The sequence below is a fragment of the Plecotus auritus genome (assembly GCF_963455305.1).
Source record: "Plecotus auritus genome assembly, chromosome: 13".
Taxonomy (NCBI): domain Eukaryota; kingdom Metazoa; phylum Chordata; class Mammalia; order Chiroptera; family Vespertilionidae; genus Plecotus; species Plecotus auritus.
The window spans coordinates 15,679,811-15,689,047 of record NC_137779.1 but is presented as its reverse complement, the minus strand read 5'-3'; the positions used below and the strand labels follow the sequence as shown (position 1 = coordinate 15,689,047).

General features: G+C 55.9%; 1 protein-coding gene across 4 annotated transcripts in view; it reads left to right on the top strand.

The window, feature by feature from the left end:
- Positions 1–3,670: 3,670 nt before the first annotated feature.
- The window catches only part of ARVCF (ARVCF delta catenin family member), a 47,148-nt gene continuing 41,581 nt past the window's right edge, over positions 3,671–9,237 (top strand). For 3 of the 4 annotated variants that reach the window (XM_080650159.1, XM_080650157.1, XM_080650158.1), the window contains exon 1: positions 3,740–3,866. The gene's annotated coding sequence lies outside the window, so the exon portion shown is untranslated. Of the gene's footprint in view, positions 3,867–9,237 lie in introns of all 4 variants that reach the window. The other variant, XM_080650156.1, reaches the window with a different exon arrangement.

Genomic DNA, 9,237 nt, shown 5'->3' with positions numbered 1-9,237 from the left:
TCCCTGCCATGTTCAGAACAGACCCTGGACTGGGCATCCCAGCCCCATCCAGCCACTATAGCCTATGAGCCTACCCTGGAGGCTGTTCTGCAGGTTCAGGCTCCAAGGATTAAGGGCTAGCCCAGCCTGATCTGTACTAGGTGAGCCAGTGAGCAAAAGGCCAGGAAAGGGCACTGAATGGGGCCTTCCCAACTGGACAAAAGCAGTCACGGGCTCCCTAGCCCCACTGCCTGGGGCACCTGAGTGTAAGGAAAGTGGAGAATCAGAAGCCTAGGGCAGCTTGCTCCAAAGTGGGCACTCAGCAAACTATGACAAGAATGGCACTTATATTAAGGATAATAACAATGTGCTAAACACTCTAAACCTAGTGTTTCAGTACACAGCTTTCATTCATCCCATTTTACAGATGCAGACACCAGGACTCAGAGCAGTTACATCGCTTGTTTGAAGTTTAAAAAAGGTGGTAAGTGGCAGTGGCTAGATCAGCTCCACAGCCCAGCATTGAAGATCTAGGTGCCTTGATCCTGACTCAGAGCACTGATGCCCTGCGGAAAACTGGAACTCAGAAAGGGGAAGGGTCTGGCTGATAATCAGCAAAGGCAACAGACAAAGCCAAACTTATATGGCATCCCCTAAGATCCATTGCACCCCACTCTTTTGCCATCTCATTTATGCTCCTCCTGGAACCCTGCAAAAGCCCTTTGCAGACATGGGAACTGAGGACTTCAGATGCCCAAGGACATAGTCTTCCTTCCTGTTCTGTCACCACTGACTCCAGTCTGGATGACATTTGGTGTTAGGGAGCAGGCAAGACCAATGAGATGGGTCAAGGTGGACATCTGAGCCCTGAAGTCTCAGGGCTGCAAAGGGGCTCACTACCACCCCACTTCTAATTACACACATCCCTAGACAGGGAGCTCACTACCTTATGTGGCCATGCTTTTGGTGTCTGAACATCTGCAACTGCTGGAAAGCTCTTCCTGACATCTATCTGAAACCTTTTCCTCCCTGTAGTTTTCCTCACGTGCCCCCTGGATGTCATTCAGAGCTGGCCAGTGGCTGAGAAGGGAGAGTGGGAGAGAGGAGACTTGTGGCACGTGAACTCAGCCGTGTGTCAGTGAACAAGTGGTGGAGTCCATCTCTCCTCTCTGACTTTCTGACCCCCACCTGCAGCTTGGGTCTTGGTGGGCCCACTACTGGATAGTGGCCAAGTCCTCTTGGAACTGTGGTTGCCCACCCTGATCCTCTGTGTGTGCTGGCGATCTAGTTCAGGGGCAGATGGGTCTTTGCAACCCTGTCAAGAATTAAGGGGGAGAGAGGTGACTGCTTGGGCTGATTTAGGTGAATAATCTCAGCAGAAGTCTGTCCAGCCCCTTTTGCCACCATGAGCAAGTGTGTAGGGAAGAGGCTGGACCACAAGGTCACTGTAAGAAGAGAGGATCCAGAAGGACCAGGGCCCAAGGCCCTGGGTGAGATCTGTAGTGAATGTTGGACTAATTAAATTCACTTCTAAATGCCCCAACCTATGTGGCAACTAGGCCAGAATGTCACTGATTATGTGGCTCCGTGGGAAAAGAGCTATCTTGCTAAACAAGGCCTTTGTGTTCCAGAGAGGGACGCTTCATTCTGCCTGCCCAGAGCTTTGAGCAACATCCTTATGCCAGGATGCCAAATGGCTGTCCCCTTGATAAGGATTAGCTAGCCAGCTTAATTAGGCAGACAGGAAGGGGGGTGTCCAGGGAGGGTGGAGACACTTTTGGCCTGAACAATTAAAACAGCCATAAGGGAGATCAAAAGCAACTCCAACCTGAACAGATAAGATGAATATGTGAAGGGCACCACGTGGGCTTTGAGCTTTGAAACTAATACTATATAACAGAATGACCAATGAGGAAAGTAAGGGGGCCCTAAATTAAGGAAAGGTCCAATTAGAAAGGGTCAGGTTCGGACAACTACAGCCTTTATAAACCTGGAGACAAAGAGACTCAGTAGATACAGATTTCAGATTTTTGGATTTATATTTTTCCCATTAGAGAGAGAGAGAGAGAGCAGCCTTTTCCCATTTAGGGGCCCCACCCAGGGGGACCCCTTTGGGGACACTCCTGCCCAGATGCAATTTGTATATGCTTCCAATAAACTTCTATGTTTTTATTAAAGAAGCCTTTTTGTCTGCAGTTTTATTCTTCAAACTTCGTGGGGCAAGGACCCACGGGAGAGGAATCTGCACCCTGAACCCCACATTTCACCCTTAAGTGCCAACTCCTGTTGATTGGTGGTGGCTGCCTGGCTCTGAAAGGCTGCTGGGATCAATTTGCCTTATATGCCAAGGTACTTAGGGACCCAATGGTGGTACCAGTGGTGAGTTCTAACCTCAAGTCATTCCCCTGTCTTTGTTCTAAGAAACTATTTGGTGAACACTCTGGCCTCTGACATGGGTGGATAAGACACGAATGTCTGGTCCCTCCATTAGCAGTGTTGCAGGCAGTGTAGCTCCCTGGGTGGCCATGGGGAATATGGTGAGCTGAGGATCTATCTGGTCATCATCTCCAGGTGCAACCAGGACAGAAAAGGCTTAGAACCAAGAACAAGTTTTCTGAAACAATCCCCAATGGGCAGCATCCCCACTGGTGCCTCCTACACCACAAAGTTAATTGGAGTTGGCCTAGGGTTATAGTCCCATTCATGGTCACATGTGTGCCCTGTGTCACTGCAGGGACCAGGTGGCTACTCTCCACCTGGCAGGGAAATACAACCTTTGCTAAACTCAATCCAGGTGGCAGAACCCCATAGTGTTCCTCTGTGAACCCAGGGAAGGGTGGAGGAAGTGGGACACCAGGAAAGGGGAGTAATAAAGGCACAAATTCCTCTGTGGCAGTGGGATGAGGGATGTGACGAAGGGTAGTCCTGAGGAGCGCCATAAGGTGGGCTGAGCCCAATGTGTCTGAAGATTCAGGCCTGATAGTAGAAGAAAACCCCTTGCTCAGCGAGGGGGTCCCTTCCTGCCCTGGAAACCCTGCAGGACATCACCCAGGACAGCCTCTCTAAGCCTGCTCCCTGCCTTTGCTGTGGGAACCCTGGGGAGATGAAGGCGGGGGAGCCCCAGGGCCCAGGTATCAGACGGGCTGAGTTTGAGCCCCGGTGGCCTATAGCAAGTGAGAACTTTTCTGAGTCTGTTTCCCAACCTGCAAACGGGGATGGCAGCAGAACTCTCCCCGCAGGTTGTGTGAGGAACACAATTCGATGTGGATAGGAGAAGCGCTTGGTAAACAGCAGGTGCTAGTGAAGAATACCTACGAAGTGGGGGGTGGTGATGGGGACAACGCGGCCGGAATCCGGGGAGGGGGCGTTAGTCCTTCCAGCTCCTGCTCGGGGCCAGACGGTCCGGGGACGTCCTCGAAGGAGGGAGGGAGGGAACAGCCTCGCGGCCCCGACCGCCACCGCAGCAGCGGTCCCGGCAGGTGCCGGGCCTTCGCCGCTCTACAAGGGGACCGGTACCGGTCAGGACGGACATTAAGATGGCCCAATGGCAAGCTGGCGTCTTCCCGAGCCTGGCCAATCGACGCCGGTTGCTGGGCCGCGCCGGGCCTCCTGACCAATGGGAAAATTTGAGGGCGGATGGGGCGGGGTGGAGAGCCGAGTAGCTGGCTAGGGCCGCTTTGCGCACGGGCCACACGAGGGGCGCGCGGGCTGTCCCGGGGGCTGATCGCTGGGCCAGGAGGGTCAGCCCCCACGGATCCAACTCTAGGCCCTGCGAACGGCCCCTTGCAGTACGCACAGCGGACGCCGCGTCCCGCACTCCCAGGGACCTGGGGACACCCGTCTGGGGGCGGGGGCCGTGCTGCGGAGCCGCCCACGCCGAGCTCCAGGTAGGCTGGGCCGGAGGGCGGGGTCCGCAGGGAGCCAGAGGTTGGAGCTGTAGGTGAGGGCCGGGCAGGGGCTGGGTCGGGGCGGGGTCTTTGGCTGGGAGTCCAAGTCTGGACCGGGTCGGGGCTGGAGATCGGAATCCAGCTCCACCCCACCCGCACATCCTCTGCGCCACGGTGCGCGAGACCCTCGACTGGCGGGGACAGGTCCCTTTGTGCTTGGCCTCCGGGCCCTGCCCGACTGGCCTGGGCCCCTGTACTGCACGAAGCCGGGCGCCCTGTAGCCAGGGCTGTGCATCCACGGAAACTTTACAACCGCCGGAGGGGCTTCGGGGACAGGGAAGTTTCCTGGGGGCGGTGCGGCGCTGGGAAGCGCTGGGGCTCTTAGGGGGCCAGGGGGATGTCTCCGCATCCCGTTGCTTCCGCCGCCTAGAGGACAAGAGGGCGGGGGGACGCTGTCCTGGGTTCAGGAGCGGTGCCCCGACCTGGGCCCGCCCCCTACGTCCCACCTTCATCCCCCCCGGCGCCACCTCGGTGGGACACCGGGGCCCTAGCAGAACCGCGTCCTATCCACTCAGAATGCTACCCAGCCCTGGTTCGCTGAGGTGTCGCCTTGGGCGAGCAACCTGGCATTCCCAGCCTTCCATTTTAATCTTTAAATAATTAAATATTGGGGACTTACAACAGGTCACCGTTTCTAACCTATGCCGTGTGTATTGCTCTGGTTCCAATGCACTTCAGATCCAAACATGTTTAGAAACAAAGGAAAGAGAAGAACCTGCTCAATGGGGTTTGATCTTTTAGGATAGACTTTTAATGTAACCTCAGGCGGTTACCTCTTGCTCACGCCCCTTCCCCTTATCATGTTACTGTGCAGGGCACACACCAGGTCAGGACTTACACATTCAGGTGCTCAGGGAATGAGCAGCTTAGTGCCTATGGGGGAACCTGCCCCATAAGGCCAGCACCAGGGGCACGTTATGAGCCCTCTACTCTTCCTGCCTCCACTCCCAGATCCAGGCTGCCACCAGAGGTCTGCCTATCCTGAGCACATTCTGCCTGACCTGTGCTCAGTGGATCTCTGGGACGGGGCTGGACACCGGGGACAGTCAAAGCCCATGGCCATTCAATTCCCAAGCAAGTGGTTCACGCCTTGAGTTTGGCCACAGCATGTGTGGCCATGAATCCAGAAGGTATGCTTTCTCCCAGCCTTGCTCTATTCCATCTGCTGTACCCTGTCTGTCCCCTGTTGCCCCTGCAAGTCTATGGTCTGCCAGCATCTAGCATAGAGCTGGGCAAATAGCATTCTTTTTGCTGGGGACTCTCATCTGGCCTGGGGAGGAGGGTCATGTGAGTACAGCCAGGCCAGCCCCACCCTGCTCTTCCTCACTCGCTTTTCTGCAAGACACCGTTATCTGATGACCAAGTCCCTCCTGGATGAACTGGCTCAAGCCCTCAGCCTGCAGTCCTACTAAGTCAGAGCTGCCCCCATTGTCCTGTCACATCTGGACTGTAGTGCCCCCTCCAGAGGTAGCCCCTCAGGTCTCTTCCTAATCTAGGGGTTCCTTTGCATCTCCTTTCCTATTTGTGTTGCATAAGGATTCGGGGGGAGGGGCGGTTTACTGTGCCCCCTTCACCCCAAGAGACAGGCTTGGGGGACATGAGCAGCGGGATCCTTTGACTCCAAGAGCAACCAGAAACTGAAGCACAGCTGGGGGGCGGGGATGCCAAGGACACCAGGCATGCAGAGCCTCAGCCAGCCCCTAACATCTGCCCTGTGACCCAGCTTCAGCAGAGAGAGGGAGAGGCCGAGAGAGAGAGGGAGGGGCAAAGAGAGGGAGGGGCAAAGAGAGGGAGGAGGCAGAGCTGGAGTGGAGGACCAGGAAAGGAAAATGAGGGTCCTGGGGCAAGCACTGTGGGATACAGGGAAGAGGGTTGGCGGGTACAAGGGGGTTCTGGGAACTTCCCCAGTAATGGCTCAAATGGGGGGAAGACATGTGTCCTTTTGCTGCAGCTCCCAGCAAGATTAGGATGAGGTCTAGGGCCACTCTGCAGGAGCCCCTGAATTAGAGAGTAGCCAGAGGGGGGACATGGGGTCAGGAATCCTTTCATGGGCCTTCCCAATTGGAAGGGCAGCACATCGTGACCTACTTCACAGGTCAGAAGATGAGCCCTGTGCTGGTGGACAATGACCTCACCTACATGGCTCCCCTTTCCCCTCCCCCCACCCTGGGTCAGTCATAGGTGTACCCCCTGCCCCAGTGGACCCTGAGGGGCCAGCAGCCTCTAGGGCAGGGGTGGGGAAGCTTTTTTTCTGCCAACGGCCATTTGAATATTTATAACATCAATCGAGGGCCATACAAAATTATCAACTTAAAAATTCGCCTCCTATATTTGGTCAGACATTTAATTAACTCACCCCTAATGCCTTGGGAGGGCCAGACCAAATGATTTCTCAGGCCTTGTACTGCCCAGGGCTGGACATTCCCCACTCCTGGTCTGGAGCAAAGCAGCAGCACGCTAAGTGCGGCCACCAGAGGGCACCAGGGACCACCATGCCAGGCAAGACTGGCTCCACCCAGGCCCCCTCCCGAGGCACCCTGTAGGGAGACCAGAGCCCTGCTTTCTCTAGGTTGCCTGTTCTGAGTGTGTGGCTGGAGAGGAGCAAGGATCCCTGGAACAAGCCCCTTGCTACCCCTCAGAGCCCCTCACCACCTTTGGTGCAGGCAGAGGACACCCAAAGTCTGGATGGCAGGGTGGTTGAGCACCGTCTTGGGCAAGGGCAGTAAGGGACGGGCCCTGCACCTGCACAGCGCTGAGAGTGAGGACTCCTTCAGTTGAATGCCCCAAGCACCACCCTGCTTCAATAGGCTGGCCCTGCCATCACGAGCGTTCCAGGCAAGGACTCCGAACCAGCCACTGAGGGCGGGGCTGTGCCTCTGTGCCTCAGTGCCCTCATCTATAAAATGAAAGGGTGCAGCCAAAGTGGGTGCCTTTTCATGATGCACTGAGTTACCAGATTGACAAGCGGCTTGGAAGAGCTCATCAGGATTTGCCGTGGTGCAGCCGGAGGCTCTGGTGAAAAGCAGGCTCTCCGACAGACCTGCTGGACCCTCACCTGAGCTCCTCACTACCCACTGTGGCCCCAGGGCACCTGCCCAGCCCTCCCAACCCTAGCCCCAGCCCTCCTCTGGACTTGGTTTGTGCCCATGGGAACTGTCTCGTTGTCAGATGTCTGCAGGTCCATAAGCTTGCTGTCCTGGCCTGGTGGCTGGCCCTTGAAGGCTGGGCTGGGCTTCTGCCTCAGTAGGAGACTCAGCAGGCCTTTCCAAGGCTGGGGTGGGTCTGATAAGGGGTGTGGTGACTCCCTTGACCTTGAGGTTCTTGGTAGAGGGTCCTTGGCCTGGCAGGTGACCCCAGAACCAGCAGACCAGTTCTGAGGGAGTGATGAGAAGGGCTCCCCATGACAGGTACCCCCTGCCCTCACATCACAAATCCCATCACTGGTTCTACCTTCATATCTCAAGTCAGTTCATCTGTGTGTCCATCTGTCCAGTGCCCTGGGATTCCTGTTAGGCTCTGCCCCGCCCCGACCGATACAGCACTGCTGTGACAAGGATGCCCTGGGAGTGGAGACCCACGCCTCCTCATACCCTCCCCCTCCCTCTGCTTCCACCCTCCACTGTGGGAAACTCTTCCTTGGAGTCCCTCCCCCGCACAGCCCTGCAGACGTTCCCACCCCCACACTAGTGTTTACTACTTGGTCTCCTCTGTGTTTGTGGAGTTCTTGGTCTGGCAGGAGCCCCATGAAAAGGAGCACATTCTTCTTGTGACCGCACATTCCCAGCTCAGTGGGTGAGTTGTGGGAGTCCTTGGGGGCAGGAAAACCTCCTGAGGTGCTGGCCCAGTGCTACCTTGCCTGGATCCAGTTTCCCCATCTGTAAAATGGGGTATTGGGCCGGCCCGAGGTGTCGAGTGAGCGTCTACGTGATGATAGTGCACAGCCAGCACTTAAAGAGACTTCTCATCAGTGAATAGAGCGTTGGCCTGCAGACTGAAGGGTCCTGGGTTTGATTCTGGTCAAGGGCACATGCCCAGGTTGTGGCCTCGATCCCCAGAAGGGGGCGTGCAAGAGGCAACCAATCAATGATTCTCATCGTTGATGTTTCTCTCTCTCTCCCTCTCCCTTCCTCTCTGAAATCAATAAAATATATGAATAAAATAAAATAAAATAATAAAACCTCCACCATTTAAAAAAAAAGGCTTCTCATGAGGCCAGTGCTGGGGAGAGGCTGGTGGTTTGTTTGTTAATCCTCACCTGAGGATATTTTCCCAAAGATTTTTAGAGAGAGTGAGAGGGATAGAGAGAGAGAAACATCGATTGGTTGCCTCCCGCACACGCCTGGACCAGGGCCAGGGACTGAGGCTGCAACCGAGGTATGTGCCCTTGACCAGAATCGAACCCAGGACCCTTCAGTCCGAGGGCTGATGCTCTATCCACTGAGCCAAACCGGCTAGGGTGAGGCTGATGGTTTTCAGGCCTGAATAAATAAATAAAAAAGGCATGCAATTCACTGGGACAAGCTCTATATATGAACATTTAAGCCAAAAACTGAGGTGTCCCAGAAATGTCACATTCTGAGCAAAAGCTGATCCTTGAGCCTCAGACCTAGTGACAGGAGCAGCAGCACCTGGGCTGTGAGCAGGAGGCATCAGTGGGCAGGTGGACTCCTGACCACGCCTCCCTTCCTTGGTGCACGAGCTCGTGTCTTCACATGCATGTGCATGCCCAGCTTGGGTCCCCGTGCTTCCCTGCCTGCCCCAGTGTCCTGCCTCTGACCCCATGATTCTCCCTGACTTGAAGCCCCTGCCCTTGATGAAGGGGCTGCAGTGAGGAGGGAGGCCCACCCTCCAGGCCCCACATGGGCCACGTCCACAAAGGAAGATTGGACATAGGTGGAACAATCTGGAAGATACCGTGGAGCTGAGGAAGAGAGCTCCTGATCTCAATCACACCTCCCAGGAGAGAGCCTCCCATCTGGGGTCCAGACCCTCCCTGCCTGTCTCTGCCACCCTGGCTCTCTTTTTTCATGACACAGACCTTCTCTGGCAACATCTCCAGGCTTGATACAAGGGGGAATGTATTCCCAGGTTGTTGGTCAAGACAGAAGGCCACGTGGGTCCTCCGTCCCCACTTCTGCAGGCATGTGAAGGGCACTTGGCCATAGCTCCAGTCCCTGGGGCCCAGAGACCAGGGAGGTGGGTTGGCCTGAGGGAGCCTCAGGAAAGGCAGGTGGCCTGTCCTGCAGGACAGGTAGGGGGAGTAGGGCCCAGCAGGGGGTGGGGACAGAGCTCTGGGCGGTGGGTCGTGACA